The 17,779-nt window shown below is 32.3% G+C and overlaps 1 protein-coding gene and 1 long non-coding RNA gene across 4 annotated transcripts in view; one reads left to right on the forward strand and one right to left on the reverse strand.

The window, feature by feature from the left end:
- The window catches only part of LOC118198674 (1-phosphatidylinositol 4,5-bisphosphate phosphodiesterase epsilon-1-like), a 482,557-nt gene that overhangs the window by 5,813 nt on the left and 458,965 nt on the right, over nt 1-17,779 (forward strand). The gene's annotated exons all lie outside the window — the stretch shown is intronic.
- Nucleotides 12,960-17,779, reverse strand: part of LOC146992674 (uncharacterized) — a 236,318-nt gene continuing 231,498 nt past the window's right edge. Inside the window, exon 3 of the long non-coding RNA XR_015038959.1 lies at nt 12,960-14,687. This is a non-coding gene — a long non-coding RNA (uncharacterized LOC146992674). The remainder of the gene's footprint in view (nt 14,688-17,779) is intronic.

Genomic DNA, 17,779 nt, shown 5'->3' on the forward strand with positions numbered 1-17,779 from the left:
ACCAAATTGGGAGGTTATCTTCCTTTAACAATACAAGGCTATCCTTTTCGATCTGATTTTTTTTCAAATTGCCATTTTCCTCTTTGTTGGAGATTATTTAAATAATCTCTTGACCGTTTTAGCCAAATGATTATATTATATTTTTAACCTGTTGCCATCTAGAAAGTCTATTAGCTTAAACATTAATTATCTGAGGTTCAGGAATGGCATTAATAGGTCGACCAATTAAGAAATGACCAGGTGTTAAAATCTCGATATAGTTTGGTTCTGATGATAATGGAACGAGTGGTCGACTATTAAAGATGCCTTCAACTTAAATTGACAACGGTTAAGAATTCTTCAAGAGTTAATTTGGAATTTCCTACGACCCTTTTTAGATGATATTTAAAAGACTTAACTCTCGTTTCCCAGAGTCCGCCAAAATTAGGAGATCTAGGAGGTAAAAATTTCCAAGAAACGGACTGCGAAACTAAATAATAAACTAACTTTTCAGAAGGGCTGGAAGCGAGGTGATACAATTTTTTCAGGTCTGAATTAGCGCCTACGAAATTAGTAGCATTGTCTTAAAATATTGTAGAAGAAATGCAAAATATCGTTTTAAAGTAGCAGTTAAAGCCTCAGCTGTTAGCTCAGTGAGAATTTCTAAGTGTATTGCACGAGTGGCAAAACGAACAAATACTGCTACATAAATTTTGTTTAAAGTACCTTTACGTTGATTTTTATATTTCATGTAAATTGGGCCACAGAGTTGTGTACCCGTGTTAGAAAAAGGGGGATTTACTGTGACTCTTTCCTTAGACAAAGATGCCATTACTACTCTTCTATTTTAGGTTTTACTTTGAGGCATGTAATGTACTTTGAGGCATGTAATTCTCCTAGCATTATTTCTTCCATTTAGTGGCCAATACTATTGCCTTACAATATTAAGTAGAGTTTGAGCCCCAACGTGCGAATGTTTTATGTGAAAATGGTTCATTATTATAGTAGTTAGTTTATGATCCCGAGGAAGTAAAATAGGATATTTCTAATCGAATGATAAAATGGACTTTGTGAATGTACATTTTTAGGGAAAGGATGATTTTGTTGACAAGTTGTGAGAGTAATAAGCAAGAAGATGGCTCTAATCACGGATCAGAAATTGTCTTTAACGGCGAAACTCTTGATTTGCTGGCAAGCAATTTAGTTGTTGGAGAAGAGTTTTCAATATAACGTAAGATAAACAACTGCTCCATATGCAGCAATGGAAGCATCACAAAAAACCTAGTAAAACAAAAAAATGAATTGAAGATCAAAATTCGAGATATGTCTGTCAGTTTTAATGTTTGCAATTTACTTTACGGTGTGAACAAAATGGTTCCATTCTTTTCTCAGTTGATCAGTAAGTTCATCATCCCAGTTAATTTTCTGTAACCAAAGCTTCTGGAGATATATCTTGGCCTTGGTTATAACAGGTGCAATAAATCCGAATGGGTCATAAAGCTTAGCAATAACTGATAAAACTTCTCGTTTGGTGTAAACATTTTGAAGTTTTACCGAAACTTTAAAAACAAGTGTATCTTCTTTCGAATTCCAAACTATACCTAGTGTTTTAGTAGAAGATTCTTCAGTTTGGACAATAAATTCTCTTAGAAGTTTTTATCTTCTATTTCTAAAAGCCCATCTCAGCTAGAACTCCAGTTATGTAGACTCATGCAACATGACTGTAACATTTTAATCAATTTGATCTTTAAGAACTTTACAACTTTTGATATCTTGGCTACTGCTTATAATATCATCCATATATGTGCTAGAAGTTCAACTTCGGTAGCTAAGGGGAACTTATCAGATTCCTCTAAAATTAATTGTTTTATAGCTCTAGTAGCTAGAAATGTTGCACATTTGGTGCCATAAGTTACTGTATTCAGTTTATACTCTGTAGGAGTCTCATGTTCACTGGTTTTCCACACAATTCTTAACAGATGTCTCTGGTCTGGTTCTATCAGAATTTGCCTAAACATTTGTTTAATATCAGCTATTAAAACTACTTTATGCTTTCGAAATCTTAGCATAATGTCAAAAAGTCTTCATTTGCTTTTCCGGCAGCATATTAGGACTTTTATTCAGTCTTCTAACTGTTTGTTGCGGTCTTTGTTCAACTAAAACTCGTGAATAACCTAGAGCAGCGATTCTCAACGGGTGGTATGCAAGAGAAAAATAGGTGGTAGCAAAGAAACAAATATTTTTAACTATTAAATTCAAAAATCTAGTGAGGAAAAAGAACACTTGATAGAAATGTTCTGTGATCGAACTCTAACTGAAGATTTCAAAAATAACACACTTGTTAACTTTAGTCTGAACTGAAAATAGAATTTAAAGGCATTTCAAATAAAGCTATTACATTTTTATTCCCTTTTTGTACAACCTATTTGTGTCAACAAGGATTTTCTTCCACGTTGTATTTGAAAAACAAAACACAGAACAAAATAACAAAATTAAAAGTGGATCCTAATTTACTATTAAAGCTATGTGAAATATGACCAGACATAAAGAAATTAATCTCTTTTGAACAAGACCAAACATCACAATAAATTTTAGAATTAAAGTATTATAACTTGAATGCTTCTAATTAGAAGGGTAACCAATTTTTAATGTAATATTTTTATGTGTGCATATTTAATAAAAATACCCAACATGTTGGGCAAATAGCAAAATATATTTTTTTAAATATTTCTATTGGAAAATTGAAAAATAATCATTGTAAAATGTAGTGATGACACTAAAGTTTTTCCATTTTTGCTCAGATGCTTCGCGTTGGTCAAAAGGTTGAGAACCGTTGACCTAGAGTTTTTAATTCCTCTTCCTTGATAAACATCTGAACGACGAATCTACCCGCACAATCCCCTTTGTACGTTTTTTAAAAATGTGTTTTTCTGAACTTAAGGGTCGATCAACGAAACTTTCTTCTATTTCCCAAAATTTTCTCAAAGTGAAAATTTTAAAATTACTTCTTTCACTGGTGTCCCAATTAGTTGTTAAAATAACAACATTGTTTACGAATATCTGAAACAATTGATCCGCTAGCAATCAAGACAAATATGGAATTTATAAATATTAAATTTTCAGATACACATTTTCTACCATACTTTATTATTTGATAGAAAAGTTTAGAACCTAAAATCATACCCATATTTCCAGGGATATCAAATTTTGGGTCGGCTAATGTAAAACGATTTGGCATACTTAATTTTTCATGTTCAGGATGAGGACCTGATGAAGGAGCTAAGTCAGTAATTTTAGGTACGACGAGGTCAGTAATTTTAGGTACGACGAAGTCAGTAATTTTAAGTGCGACGATTCTATTATTGAAGTAAAAGAATAATCATTATTATAAATAAAAACGTCATTTATTTTCCATTTGATATTCATCGCATTTCCACTTAAACTATTAACAGGATTGTTTACCTTATGTTTGATAAAACCCAGCGAAGAAGCGAATTGCAACATCTTAAACTGCGATTGCGATACACTGTCAAGTATCGCTCTGCCTCTAATATAATCATTCCGAGTCGGTGATCAAACCTTAACCATGGCTATAAAAAGCAAAACTGATTTGTTTGATATTTTATTTAAAGAACCAAAAGTCGGTACCCCTTTAGTTAGGCTTGGAGTTTTTTTATTACTTCTGCAGAATTAAGGTTGTTTATGTTTTGCGTATTACGAGCATCTGCAGTCTCTGAAGGGGGAAGATTTCCCGACTGCGAACTTGGCGAAATACTATCTTGCTCTGGCGAAGATTTTTCCACACAAGGAACTTATAGTTTCAGACCGACATAATAGATAATTGTCCTTCCTTTGGCACAAAAGACAAGAATATGTGGATTTGCATGCTGCAAGCTTATGTTTGTCATTTAAACAGTTTATACAAAATACATGTTTCTTAACAATATTAAATTTTTGCAATGGCGTCATTTTTAATAATAAGGTGTTGGTGTGTTGGTGTATTTAATTATGGCAAAGCACACTAGGGCTATCTGCCTAAGGGGAGGGATGCCTTTCGTGGAGGACTTTCTAAGGGAAACTGGCTCGTATACACGTTACACATGGGGAAAACCACGAAAACGCCCATGCAGCCAGCCCGTTCGCGGGATTCGAACCTCGGACCGAACTACCAGTGTTCAGCGTCTTTACCGCTCGGCCGCTGGTGGGCTTTTAATAATAAGGAACAACTGTATACAAAATGCGCCTTTTTACATAATATGCAGGAGTTACTGTTTGACTTTAACACGAAATTTTCTGGGTTTATTTGTATAAGAAGTTTTAGTTTTTTAGTGACGGCAATTAAACATCATGCAAAATTTCTAACATTTGGGATCGTTTTTCTAACTATTCCATGAACATGCCAAATTTGGGTAATTCAGTCGATATTAAACTCATTTGATATGTTTTCTTGTTTCTTTATCTAACTTTGGAATGACAGTATTTATTAGGAATTGATGCGTTAGTTCATTAGCTTCTAATTTTATTAAGTTTAAACCTCTTAGGGTTCTGTTCAAAATATGAACTAGACTTCTAAGTCTTATATAAGATTCAACATGTATTTTCTCAAAATTTAAAATATTCATAATATGAGAATTAACAACCAAACGTTTATTTTTATACTTATCAATTAAAACCTCAAATAAAGACTGAAAACTGTCTTCTGGAGCTTCCACAGCTTTCGCTTCTCCTTTCAACGCAGAACATAAATAGAACAATATTTGAATATCATTTAAAGAAGAGTTATTTGTAATCAAACTCCCAATTTTTATTACTCCAGTTCTCAGTACAACCGTCCAATTCTGGTAAGCTTAAACCAGATAACGTAATAGAAACCGAATTGGGATCCTTAATATTATTCTTTAAAGCTTTATCAACTAAATCAGACTTAAATAATAATGTTTGTAAGCTTACCATTATTCTAAATCCACGTTTGGTTAATTTTCATCGTCAACGACATCGTAATATTCCAGTTGCAGCGACTCGATCTGAGATAATATGTCCGAAACCATATCCAATTTGATTTGAATGTGCATCTTGTCAGCATTCAAAGTTGAATTTTTCAAAAACGTTTCCAATTTTGTGATCCTAGTTTTAAAGTTTCCATGACGTCGATTAGGCACTTTTTAGTTTTTCATCTGATAACAATAGTTGTAGAGACATTAGGTATTTTTTAAAGCAGGCAACATGAAAAATGAGCAAACGCCTTCTCCGGGAATCGAACCACGGGCCTCTGGAATACCGACCCAGCGTGCAGAACCACTACACCACGAAGGCATGTTAGGAAAGCGGGAGAAATACGTTATATAGTGTAGAATTATCTTTACTATTCAGTTCATCGTGTGAGTTAGTAATTTTCCTTCTTCACACACAATCGAACTAATGTTTTTATACTTTTAAGGTTCGAAACGACACTTTATTTAGCCCATCTTGCTCCGGCTTTTAATGGACCATAAATATGTTGCGTTATTTCCGAATGGACTATAATAAAAATTTAAAATACAAACACCATTTAAAATTTCTTAATACTTTTATTTAACCTTTCAAATCTTGCTTCCGTTGAAGCAGGGAAACAAACAGGTACAGTAATAAGTATATGGGACACATCGACATCGTCGTTGACAAAAATGGTATAGCCCACATATACTAACTAACTAGAGAACTGCACCACCATAGGCAGATCAGAACCAAGCTTTAGGTCTTTGTTGAATACTATTAAAAGGCTGCATTTTGCATAATAGGACAATAGTTACAAAAGGTTACATTTCATTTGTGGGCTCATGGTACTTGTGCACAGAAAGATAATTTGACAAGGTACTGGAAATTGGTTATGTAAATAAGCATAGTAATTAAATTAAATTCATAATTTGAAATGCTAACAGAATACGAAATACAATATGAGAATACAAAAATACGAAGTACAAAACACAAAAAGCTGTGTGAATTGAGAGAATTACATATTTATGAGGTTGGTGCTATGGTATTGTGCATGTTTATGCATATGTAGTCTAGGGTTCAAAGTTCAGTTCGTTGAATTGTGTGCACTAGTAGTTCAAAGGTCAAGATCAAGTCCAGTTCGTTGGGACATGTACACTTTTGTTTTGTGGTTTGATATATGGGTTCACAGAGATAGATTTTTATTGCTTTTTTGTATTATTATTAGTTACATTTAAAACAAAACAGGTTTTTTAGAAACAAAACCACAGATTATAATTGCACAAAAGTTCGATTTTAATCGATATAATAGTTGCGCTTGATATATTTAGCAGTTTTTTATAAAACGAATTCGTCTAATTAATGCAGCAGTTTGTAGGAAAATATTTGATCCTGTTAAACAAGTCGTGTTATTCTTTTTTTTTTCTCAGGAACAAACTGTTCGTAAAATTATAATCATTCATAAAACATTGCATCAAATTAGCTGCCTTTAATTTTTTTATATCGAAAATAACTATACTTAAGTCGGTTCATAACGAATCTCCACTTCTACGAATTGCTTGATTAGTTCAAATATGCGGAAAGGAGACGAAGAGAATAAGAGAAACAGGTAGCGACAGTACTGATATAATAATACTACTAATATAATAATTAGGTAATACCGAATAGATTCATGAAGCAGTTACAGTAATTAGATAGCTGAAGGATTGTTAGTTCCAGCAAAAATTTTAATTGGAGGGTACCTACGGTAAACTAAAGTAACAGTAAGAAAATTAATGCAGCGCTAAAGGCAGTGCAATCGTAGTATAGCACTACGATACTACTATTTAGAAGGAAATATACAAATGTTCTTTTTGTCTTTCGGATGGGCTATGCTAATACTGTTTTTGTCTTTCGGGACAAAACATTGCACGGGCAACACGGAAAAAGAAGCTACAGGAGTATTTGCCTAGAATTCTACTGCCATGAGCAGTAAACGTGTGATCTCCTCAATGCATTAAAATGCCTTCAATCTTATTTAATGCAGTGACAGTGTGGTACAAATGTGTCCCAATCTCCAAAAAACGCAACTAATCAATCATAGAGGACAAATTCGTTATTAAAATTCTTAAAATAAATTTCTTTAAATAAACCATTATACAACTTATGTTTTGTGGTTACTATGAATTTTATTATCAATATTAATTACTAAATTAAGAAGATTATGTCTTAAAGATCTAAACAATCAGGGCTATTAAAGTCATTACTGAATCTAAAATTTGATTCTTCAGAGATATATTAATAAAGGCAGGAATTATTTTACTAAATTCTAAAAGAAGGTCAGATGCTTTTCAAATAACTCATTAATTCTTCAAAACAAATACATAAATTTCAGATGAACACAAACTTAACCTGTAAAATTTGAATAAGTCAGAAATACTTTTCAATCGTCATTCCAGTCACCTAAGACGTATGAATTTCTAATCTAGAACACACTTAAATATAAAGTAAAAGAGTTACCCAAATTGAAATAATATGAGAAATTTAATCTACTTATTAGGCAAAATATTCAAAATTTTGTGCATTAACACCAAAAGTATTATAAATTGCGAGCCCAGTTTATGAAATGTCAGTATTTAAAAGAAATGGAAAAACTTTCATTTTCTGAACACGTAATATATTTGTTAACAGTGAGCATTGTGTTTTGGCTGTTGATACTCTATCAGAATAAGTATTCTTTCCATGCAAAGTGCCTTAGTGAGTAGCTAATATTTCAATTAACTCCTAAAATTTGACAAAACGGAGTTTTTGAATCGAATCTAAAAGTGTTATTTTATAGTCGGATGATTATAGCGCCAGAAAGAAACTAGTATACCAAAACCTCATGTTATAGGTTCGTTATTTATTCAGCTTGCTATTTTATAAATGTTCCAGTAATATTTCAGACTTATGCTCATTACTCATTCTTTCTTTTAATTAATCTCATTAACCAAATTAATTAATTCATTGCATTCTCTCTTCAGTTTTTTAATTCTTTGTAAAAAGCAATATTTTGCAAAAACTGGAAATAAAGTAATACTCCTTCCAAAGTACTAAACTGAAAGAATGGGAATCAAGAGATAATTTCAAATTACTAACACTGATAAGAAATAATTAATATCAATGAGTAAAAATCATTTATAGCGATCGAAAGTCATTACTAACTTCTAACGTATATCACTGCGTGAAGCTTACAACAGAAACCGTTGGACTTATTTACTTAATGAATTTTGCAAAGAGATCATAAAATACATACTGGTTAAGAAATTGTCTCAATAAGATTTTTATTATGAAGAGTGATTTAAAATAACCAGAAGAATAAAAAAACTTTCAAATGATGTAGATATTTATGGAACATTTTCTAGCTTTTATCTAGCTTTTAATGATTGTACGTCCTTACATTCAAGCTACTATACTTAAAGTACTATATGCCGGTTTGTTAGGTGTGTATCAACTATGCGGATAGGATATCATACTCCAGACTTTCCACGAAGTCTAATTCGGGTTTCTCACATGCTGTGAGCTTAGGTATTAATTACAGAAACATTATTTTGTATATAATTTAAATTATAAGGAACTTCCTCCTTCTTTAGAGCGCGCATTAGTGGTGTAATTGGAAAGCATGTCCGGCTATAACCGGGAGGACCGGAGTTCTTCGAATCTCGGGGGGGGGGTATAGCTGATTTTTTTCACGGTTCATGCTTCTGTAAATCTAATGACTCTACGAAATAAAATGATAAATTTTAACTATTAGTTTATTATTGGAAAATTTATGAAGTTTGCTTGTTTATTTTATTATGGCAAAGTACTCGAGGGCTGCCTGACCAAGAGGAATAATAGGTTCGTGGAAGACGTTCTAAAAAAATTGGTTCGCGTTCACGTTACACATAGGCAAAACCAATGAAAAACACTGTATCTCGAGATTTGGAAACCTGGTAAAACTGCTCGTGTCCTATTCACTCAGTCATGGGTGGGCTTTTTGTTTATTAATTAAACGTTGCATGTAGCACTATTTACCCTATAAACATATAGTACCCATTCAGAGCTTTTCATATGAATTTGGAAAGTATGGTTTCCTAAAACTCAAAGATAAAAAGTTTTAAAATAATTTTTAAAAATGTTACACATAAAATACTCCATAAAACTGCAACAACACAGCGAAAAATCCTATAAAAATCGAGCACTATCTAAACTGAAATTTAATCGAAAGAAATGTAATCTTGAGCTTTTCGCACTGTTTGTAAATGTAATTACTTTGCCACACAAGGCACATGAAAACAAATGCTATGTTATATTCGAAATTACTATAAAACGTAAGCTAAGAAATCCCATTTGTGACTCCCAAACGAGAGTAATCCTACAGTGTAACTAATATTACATTCTTTGATAACAAGACTGTTTGTGTTTTACAGTTCTGAGTTAAAAGGTGATCAATATATACATCGGTACGAATTACCTTATTTAGAACTGGAAAACCACTAAGATCAGGATAGAAATCGTTACTTTCCCTTCCGGGGTTTAAGTTGTTATTCCGCTGCTGCTACTGTTATTACTGATAATTATCTTAAATGAATTTACATTTACTTGATCAGCCATTCCCAAAGATTTTATTTATAAAAGTAAAATGCTATGTCAAGTCTCTCAGGGGCAGAGGGTATAAAATCATTGCATCCTAGCAGCTTGACCCCTGTTCGAATCCCAGTGAAGTACCTGGCTGTAGGGCCATTTTTATGAGTTTCCTAATACATAGCATGAACACAAACCATTTTGGCTTATAAAATTATCTATAAAGTCATCTTTTCTCTCGGGTAGATAGACCATGCTTGCTTTGCACGATGAATTAAACAAGAAAAACTAAATGCTATATTGTGATAAAAAAAATTTGTGTCCGACAGTAGAAAATTGCTGTGCCTAGCATGAAGTTTTTTTCTAAAACACGGGTATCTTGTCTTTTTGGCCGTATTGTACTCACTTCATAACAAAACAATGCAGAAGAAATTTTATTAAAGGCAGCAATATAAGCTGTATTACGTTTGTTTCTGGCAAATTAGGTTTACTTTTGATTCACGAGACATTTATTAGGAAACATTTGAGTGCAATTCTTTTAACCCATATACCGAGCTTAAATTTTGAACACAAGTGCATCTTTCGCTAGTTTGGTGCACATCATTGGTCGAAAGTATAAGACAGCTGAATATTAATAATTGGTTTGGGTTATAATCTCAATAGCTACTTGCGTCCTCTCCTCGGCAGGGATAGCAATCTGACTATCAACAATAAACTTGTTTGATACAAGTCTATCCTTAGACCTACTTTACTTTACTCCAGTCGGGTTATAAGTTATTTCTCCCACTTCCCTAGCGTGCCTTCGTGGTGTAACGGTAGCACGCTGGGCCGGTATTCCAGAGGTCCGTGGTTCAATTCGCGGCGAAGGCGGTTGCATATTTTTCATCTTTTCTGCTTTCAATTAACCTCATGACTCTACAGGGTATGGGGGCACGCCGCTAAACCCCACATAAAAAAGATCCAATTATTCAAAATAGAACCCTTCGTGAAATTATTAATGCACACTGGTTCATCCCAAATTCATATATTCACAGAGATCTTCAAATTGATACTATACAAAATTATATAAAAAACAATTTTTCCCTTTCTGTACTATTACATCCAAACAGCTGTATCAGTTCTTTGCGATGCTCAGCTTTTCCTACAGAAAAACACAAATATCCTTCGGATATTCTTACCTTACATTTTGTTAATTATTTGAAGTACTTACTACCTTACTGATCCAACTTTTTTCACATTGCTTGTCTATTTTCATTCATTATATCTTTCTTCGCCGACTGATGGCGGCTAAGTGAAATATCCCATTCTACCATCTCGATACTTTTTATCATCCTTTTGTTGTTCCAGACATTCTTTTATCTGATGCAGAGTAAAAGCGCGCTGTCATTCTCTTTCCATTTCGACACGAATCAAGTCGACGAACGTAGCGGCTGCATGAGAGGTTTCAGGCTTTTCTCCGCGTAAAAAGTCAATAGGAGCCAGTTTTCCCTTCGATGGTCCTTCACGATGGCTCTCCTTCCCATATAATGAGAGCTCTAATGCGCTTTGTCAAAATCCAATAAGCGCGGTTCTTTCTTTAAGTTTATAAATGTGGCAGCAGTTGCGAACAACGTATTGAAGACTGTCACCTTATATTTTTGTTCTTAACTCTTTTAACAATTATTTTTTAATTTTAACAAGCGTTAAGATTTTAATTGCACAATGTCCTATCTTCTCTATATCTGAGTCACAATATTCGTTTAGATCAGAAAGTTGTGTAAATTGTATGACGCGAAAGCGAGTTAAATAGGGACGATTCTTAATTTCAAAGCATGCTGCTGTAGAAACAGATGGCCCTTGTCGGTAGTTTCCATTTCTGTCAGTTATAGTTATCAAGCGAGATTTTGTTGGCATACGTTCTCAGGTCTCTGAGCTTGAGCTTTCAAACAAGGGGCAAGTGAATTTAAGTCTAATCTAATCCAGGTATCGCTTTGAAACATTTAGATGACATATTGTAATTTCCTGATATACAGGTAGTTTCAGTATAAATTTAATGCCGCTAGGATCAGATTTCTATTTTTGTATATTATATCTTAATTTCTGCATTCCAAGTTAAGGTTTAATAAACTTGATTTTGGTATAATATTTCAGTTGAAAGAATTATTTTCGTTAAGGGAAGCACCGCACTGCCAAGCTACTTTAGTGGCCTTTAAATATCAGAAGAGACGATCAATAGAGGTTCAGAATAGAGCTACTATTCTTACATTCTATATGCTTTGTGCAGGTAAAAAATGTTACATCTAAATCTGCGCTCTTTAATAAAAAAAAACCAGTAAGGCAGGAAAGTTTTGTAAAACAATACATTTTTAATATAGGCATAACTTTTAAGAATTCCCTCAGATCATTTATGTCAGTGGTCTCAAACTGCATGCTGGCCGAATGCATGATCTGAAAACAGCTAACTCTCCAGATTTCTCTTTTTTTAATAAAATGAAAAATTTCATTAACAAAATAAAAAATATTTTAAATAAATTTTAAGTTTTTCTTGCTAAATATTTGCCAAATTATACTGTTGCGTGCGTACGGTTTCGTAATAAATTGAATGCACAAATCTGATTAAAAGTGAATAAAATTTATTCTTATCACAACAAATAAAAACAAAATACTGAAATTTCCTCTCAGATATTAGTGCAATATCGCAATACTCACAGTAGTTATATTTTAAACTACTAAAATGTTGAATAGAACTTAATTCAAAACACAGAGAAACGTAGAGAAAGCTAATCCGATCTCGCCCCGAATTCGCTACAGTAAGCAACAACAGTTTTCTAAACAACTGAATTGAGATGTTTTCCTCCAGTTTTTATAAGCTTTTTAAATGCACGAGAACATTCTCGTATTTCCTCGATTTTTCTGGATAGCAAGAGTACAATTATGAGATATCTATTTATTAAAAGGTTAAATGCGCGTGCTTCTGTATTTTAATTTTTCCGGCGTAGCTTTATCTTCAAATAAGTCTCGTGCTGCATTGCACGAGAACATAAATTCCAAATTCTAATAAAAATAGCTAAATAAATACAAAAACCGTAACCATACATTAATAATAATATCGCATGGGAGAAAAATTCAACTTTATGTTCATTTTTTAATTTGAAATCTAAAGTTTGGCACTAGTAAAAAAATGTAACTAACAAAAATGTGCTATAAGACATTTTTTTAGTTATATTTTGTAATTCGATTATATTAATAGCTAAATATTAAATTCTTAGACTGACATATCTTTTAAATAGTTCTTAAAGTCTTCTTAGAGTTCTTTTCGTTATTTAAACATTAAATAAATTACATTAATTTAAACTAAAAATAAACAAATTATAAAAACTTTATACATTTTCAGAGAAAATTTATCAAGTGGGAAAAAACTTAAGAATAAATAACAACAATGTAATCTCTTTCTCTTATTTATTAAATTTTTCTTTGAAACATAAATATACATATGTTTGTATATGCAAATAATTATAAACTTTTATTTCTTACTATAGTTTGATGACATTTAGATTCTGATTAAGTCTTCAGCCTTGGAGAAAAATTACTATAATTATCTTCATCACAGTTTATAGATGCTCATCGATCAAACTGGTTCTTAGTGCAAGAGTTAGTACCTGAGCTTATTTAGTTTTTAATAAGTGCGAGATAATAGAATCAGTATCTTCAGATCTTTAAATAAGATTTATATTATAGAGACATTAAGTTATTTTGAAGCAGGAGATGTGAAAAATGTGCAGTGCCCTCGCCAGGACTCGCACTTGGACCTCTCGAATACGAGCCGAGTATGCTACCGGTTACACCCGAAGGCATGCAGAAAGGAGGCAAACAATACCTCATATATTTCCCCTTTTAAAGGGCGACTGGGGATTAGGGGACCCAATCTCCAAATCCTGGTAGTGACGAATCATTGTCCATCACCATTTTAGTTCGGGCGCTACTGTAGAGACATTAGGTTAAAATACCTTATAACATCGCACTGTAAACAAATTGTTTTGGAAGCTGTTAGCTTGAGACGACCACTGTTTCAGGTGACAGACCAGATTCCAGCGCTAGATGTTCTATTTGCAAACTTGCGGATAAATTTGATATCAACTGAACGGATAGTGGCACGTACGGAAACACAATTTGTGTTCTAAATTAACTAAAATAAAGTCCTCTTATGAAATACTGTTGAAACTTAAAATTTTATACTGCCTTTCATTGAAACAAAATTAAAAAAAATTGAAAACAAAATTTAGTTTTCATGACGTTCTATAATACTATACGCTAGATTTATTTAACCAGGTTTAATTTTGTTTTGTACAAAGAAAACATTTTACTCCAAAATCTACGTGCTTTCATAAAGTTAAATCATGAGCAGGAAAATTTGTAAAACATTGTCAAATGCTTTTTTATAGACTAAACTTTTAAGAATCCCTTCGAAACTTTTAGGTTCATAGACTTGATTGGAGAGCTATGTATTCCATTTTCAAGATTGCAGGTAAGTTGATTGCAGTCAAGTGAAAAGACAATAGCGCGTAATGAAATACAATACGTGTTCTCTGAAATATGAAAACTCATTTTTAGTCTCCTGGTGAAAATTGTCATCTTGCTCTGCCATTCGTTGAAACAAATTTTATTAGTTAGTTTTGGTTTTAACTGTGTACTATAACTTGTTTAGCCAGTTCTCATTTTCAAATTTATTGTCGCATGCCATCACGATGTGAGTCGTTTTTCGGTTCCATGAAGCGGATTGCATCAACGAGTTCTGAAGATTAGCAAGTTGGTCATCCTTTCTCGAAATACATTTTAATATGAAAGAAGAATTTTTTTGTATCATCTACTTAGGAATATGTAAATGATTTGATTCTTTAATGGTAAATAAATTCAATTTAAGGTCAAATCTGAGAAATAGCAAGGAGGACAAACTCGTTTAATGTAATAAAAGATGTTCTTATCCATAGTTCATATGTAAGTGCATCTAAATAGGCAGCTGAAAACTATTCATTCATTACATGTACATAAAATTTTGATACAGTATACGAATAGATATTTTATATGTGAACCAGATGCATGTGGTAACCATATGAGAGATCAAGAAATTCTTTACTTAAAACTGATGAAAACATCGAGTTCAGCTACAAGAAAACCTGAAAAAGAGAAAAATAAAAAAAGTTAGAAAAACATTAATTACAAAATACGTACAACTGTATTATAATGAGTAATTTTATCTCTTCTTTCTGAGAACATTCTGAGAACTTTTTCTTTATCATTTCTGAGAACTTTCGTGATAAATATAACATAGTATTAAATGTCTGTAAAATTTCACATGTTTTAAGAAAGACGCTCTTGATTGTAAGATTGGAAAAAAATTAAAATTCAAAAACGTTTAAACTAAAATTTGCAATAGTGAAACAATAAAGAAAACATCTTAAAGTATGAGAATATCGTTAATGAATACTTATAACAGGCATTTTAAGCTTTGTATCAGTACCAAACTATATCGTATGGTTTATTGTACAATTTATTTTACAAAATTTTGCTTTTTAATAAAGATAGTCTAAAATAACTTTGTATATTTAAATGTAATAAAATTTATACTAATTAAAATAATACAACATACAAATAATACATAATACATTATGGGTAAATGTATTATGAATAACGACTTTCTCACAGTTCTTTCGTTATTTTTCTCTGTGCCTTATATGCAATGATTACATTAAATGAGACCTCATAAAAAATGTGAGATGCATAAAGTACAGGCAACGAGGGACCAATTCCGAATGATTAGAATGTAATCTTTTCATTCACTCTGTGCATCCAGTCTGGCATTTTGTAATTATTAGATGATTGCAGAGCTTTTGCGATTTATAGCTTTCTTGCTCCAACATAGACAACTTAACTGCCTCATATCACCACCAGAGCCATTAAAACTAATCGCATTTGATCGCACAAATACTTGACTTTTAGAGCCCTAATGATATTCATTAAGAATTTAGCAACGTGAATTTGGACGGCAGTTCTTGTAAATGTGTAATAAAATTACATAAGGTTCATTTTCGTTTGCGTTCCGACCAAATTATCCATTACTTGAATTAAAATGAAAATCCTTATACATTTTACTTTAATTTCTGATTAATGAATACCAGAAAAATAAATCAAAATTATTTAAAGATTTTCTACATCTATCTTAAATGGTTTTAGAGCCTTCTTTGCTATAATTTTAATGTTCTAAAATTGGTAATCAAATTTCCAGGTTTGCACAGTCTTCTCTTATTAAAGATCTACATCTAAAAAATACTCCCTTAATATAGCATGTTAATGTGTTTCAAATCTGATGTTAAAAGACATAGAGTTAAGAAGAAAAAAGTGCATTTCCTTTACTTTAAACAAAGCTGTGTTGTCTTAATTATTTATATAATTTCATAACTTATTTAGATTGTACGTAATTTATTTAGAGTAAAATTCTATGAATTCTGATTATAGATGTGTAATTTATTTGAAAAGAACTAAAACTAGTTATACTTAAGACACAATAACACGCCGAACAAATATTGATTCAGAAGTCAAACAACAAAAATCAGCGTTATATTTTCAAATTTTCACAGGACTAGTTTCGATGGTTTTACTGAACCACTATCCTCAGCTGCAAAAACGCAACCCTGTTTGAAGGTAATAAATATGATTTAAATAAAGTTCTTTCAACAATGAATTCTATTGATCCTGCTATTCAGTTCACTTTTGAACTCAAGACTTTCAATTCTCTTCCGTTTCGCGACATTCTGGTCACACACATAACACATCCAACTTCAGTACTACGGTTTACCGTAAACCTTCATCGGTTTGCCTTCCACCACACTTTAAATCATGTCATCCGGCTAAACAAAAGTTAGCTTTACTTTATTCCTATGTTTTCAATGCTCTTCAAGTTTGCTCCTCCAAATTATCCCTTGATGAGGAACTAAATTATTCAAAAGCAATAGCTATTGACAGGGGCTTTTCACCCAACATTATTAATCAAGTAGTTAAAAAATTCTCATCTCAACACATTAAAAGGCACACTTTTCTTTTAGGAGATTATAAAAACTCTGTTGTCATTCCCTTCTTTCCATCAATTAGCTATAAAGTTGCACATATTTTGCAGAAATTTAACTTTCGGGTCGTTTATTCTCCCATCAATAAAATTCCGAGTTCCATCTCAAGAACCCATTCAGGATATGAATTCCTGGGGTATTTATAGGATTCCTTGCCAGTGTGGTTTAATTTACATTGGCCAAACTAAGAGAGCGTTAAAATTTCGCGTCAAGGAACATGTGGCATATGTTAGAAAAAATGAAACACAGGTAGTCTGTTGCCCAACATTGTTGGTCCGAAAATCACACTTTCAATTTTTCTGCTGCCAAAATTATTCAAAAAACATCTTCCATTGGAGAACTGGATTTTCTAGAGACATTTCACACTCAAAAATATCTTTCTGTTCTAGTTAACGATCCTAATTCCAATCCATCTTTGCCTTCAGCCTTTAAAGAAATTATGCTTTAGTTCTGGTTTCATCAACAGATGGCGCCACTAGCTTATTTTCTGTTCAGGCTTTCTTATCTTATCTAATCATTAAATTCTATCTCGTTCATTTGCGGTTTTGCAGCTGAGGATGGTGGTTCGGTAAAACCATCGAAACTAGTTCTGTGAAAATTTGAAAATATAATGCTGATTTTGTCTTCTGAATTAGTTATCCATGTTAATTTCCCAAAAAATGCCTTGACAAACTATAACAGGTACAATAATAATAACTAATCAAACGGAAAATAGTAAACTGAAATATTGATCCTGAAACTGAATTTTGAAACCTCGGTTGTTCATATTTCATGAATAATAGAAAAACTTAGAGAGGTTTAGAAATAGGTAATGACCACTCAGAAAGTCTCTATACCAGTACGTACCTACCTAGAGAATGCAGCAATAGAGATCTTCATAAATATATTTGGGGAATAGGTTTCGATCCCTAAAATAAACTGATTAGGCTGTCGAGAAAATATTGAATCATAACCATCGAGATCTGTCTAGAAAGCATCATTTTCTTTTTAATGAATAGATAAATGCCTGGCATACAATTCGTATTAATACTGCTCCGAATCATTTACTGCTGAACGGGTAGTTTTAGACAATTCTCTGAGTAATATCTGTCTTTCCGTAGGAGCAAATATTGACCAAATAATACATTCCTATCTCCTTGTCCACG

The sequence above is a fragment of the Stegodyphus dumicola genome, chromosome X2, assembly GCF_044657685.1.
Source record: "Stegodyphus dumicola isolate Sdum_Otavi_A_Nest chromosome X2, ASM4465768v1".
In the NCBI taxonomy this organism is placed as follows: Eukaryota; Metazoa; Arthropoda; class Arachnida; order Araneae; family Eresidae; genus Stegodyphus; species Stegodyphus dumicola.